The following is a 2,145-nucleotide window of genomic DNA, read 5'->3' as shown; positions in this document are numbered from 1 at the left end:
GTTCTTGGGGCCTATACTGTATCACATGATAATTTAAGTACCTACTTTTTAACCCTCTATCCTTCTAAAATGTGGAGAGCGGAGAATATGTCTACAGTTGCCAAGATTGTAATCCTCACCAACTGGTTTATGGTTAGTACACAATAAACATTCGCTGCATGAATGCGTTGTGCTTTATTTCACAGACCTGCCAACCCTCATGTCCATAATAGGCTATAGAGATGCCCACATACACTACTTTTAATGTCACCAATTTAGTGCTCACTTCGACAGCACATATATTAAAATTGGAATGATACAGAGAAGATTTGCATGGCCCCTGTGCAAGGGTGACACATAAATTAACATCACCAATTTAGACCAAGAGATAGAGAGATGTGAACAATTGCTCAGGAAAATGTAGAGCCACGTATTTTGAAATTCAGAATCTTCAAGTGGGGGGGATTGTTGAGCCCACTGAACTCCATGCTCTGTGAGAGCAGGAATTGTGTTTATCTCATTCATCGTTTCATCCAAGAGGCTTCATAGTACATGACCTATATTATTATTGTTAATGATTAAATTTTAAACTATCAAGTTATCACAAAAGGTACTTGATGAATCGCAATGATGAAAATGGACTGAATTGGTGTTAAATGCTAGAAGTAAAGGTACTCACGAGGGTCTTGTGATGTGTTCCACTGGATGAATTTCTCTTCATCATCTTTTTTGGTAACAAATAACTTCTTAGGGCTGAACACTCAGCAAACAACCAAGAAATATTATCCTAAGGTAGATTTTACTCAAAGAAAACAAGAGATGTAAAAAAAAAAAATATCTTAAATTAATAGGAAACGGGCTGAGTCAATAGAACAGTTAATGTAAAAAATTGTGCTCAGAATCTGATTACCTAAAAAATTTGTATTTATTGTTATCTTGAACCTCTATGCCAAATGTTTTGAAAATGGTCTTGTGAAACTCTAGCTGTTTCAATAACATCTTGGAATATTCAAATACCAAATCTTTGTTGAATTAAATGGTCTACATAGTGGTTGAGCAAAGGCTAAACTGTTTAGGTCTTTATGTGAAATTAGTATTTTAATTTTCAATTATATCTGTATGGAAATATTCAAAATTAGAGCTGACAGTGGCCTCACTGAGATGTAACAGGGTCTCTCAATGTTGAAGAAGCAGTAGTATCAATAAAGGTTTTCATCCCCAGGAACCATATATGGGTATACTTTGTTATACCAGTGGTTTTCTTAGAGCTGTGCTATCAGTTACGGGTAATAGTCCTGTAAGAACAGAAACAAATGATACACTTTATCGTTCCTTTTTCACTCGTGAATCAGGTTATGTCTGCTATTCAATTGTGTAAAGATAAAACAAATTAGCTTATTAATCTCATAAAGGCAGAGATTCTTAATTGTTATCTGGAACTAAAGAAAGGTCAGTAAAGACCCTCTACTTGGCCAAAATGCCAAACTGAGCTACCCTTCAGGTTGGATGCATGTAGTTAAAGGAAGCATATTTATTATTCTGAGTGAATTTGCTTTTGGAACTTTACCACCTTGTAACATGAAGAGGACTAAATGGAGATAATGATGCAAAATAATTGTCACTGTGCCTGGTTCAAATAGACACTTGGAAATCTTATTTCTGGCCCCACTCTCTCTTTTTCTTGCTTTACCTGTAGAGCCCTGAATCATGACTATTCAGCTACATTATGTCTGGGTATCATGAGTGCTCAGCTCCCTGAAAGGAATGTCTTCAGATGTCTTCAGAAGATACCCTAAGTATCTTCTTCTTACTCTTACTCCTTCTCCCCATATCTCCTCTTCTTTCTTTACTCTAATTAGTTGAAAGTGGATTAGTTCCAACATGATAATAACTAGGTCACTAGGCAAAAAGTAACAGTTAAAGAAAGAAAGAAAGAAAGAAAGAAAGAAAGAAAGAAAGAAAGAAGAAAGAGAAGAGGGAGGGAAGGAAAGAGCAAAGGAAGGGAGGAGTAGATGAGGGGGAGAAAGGAGGGAAGAAGGAAGGAAGGAAGGAAGGAAGGAAGGAAGGAAGGAAGGAAGGAAGGACCCTATAATGTTATAGGCCATTGCTAACTTGTAATATTATAACTAAGATATCAAAGATGACCCTTTCCTTTTGCACTTTCTA

At 36.2% G+C, this 2,145-nt stretch overlaps 1 non-coding gene across 1 annotated transcript; it reads left to right on the top strand.

The window, feature by feature from the left end:
* The first annotated feature begins 257 nt into the window (after nt 1-257).
* LOC112859132 (U6 spliceosomal RNA) lies at nt 258-359 on the top strand. The gene has a single exon (XR_003223451.1). It is a non-coding gene; the product is annotated as a U6 spliceosomal RNA (small nuclear RNA).
* The last annotated feature ends 1,786 nt before the right edge of the window (nt 360-2,145 follow it).

The sequence above is a fragment of the Puma concolor genome, chromosome B1, assembly GCF_028749965.1.
Source record: "Puma concolor isolate L17-30 chromosome B1, mPumCon1.1.hap2, whole genome shotgun sequence".
Lineage (NCBI taxonomy): Eukaryota > Metazoa > Chordata > Mammalia > Carnivora > Felidae > Puma > Puma concolor.
The sequence above is the reverse complement of the archived record's forward strand: the minus strand, read 5'-3'. Positions and strand labels throughout refer to the sequence as shown.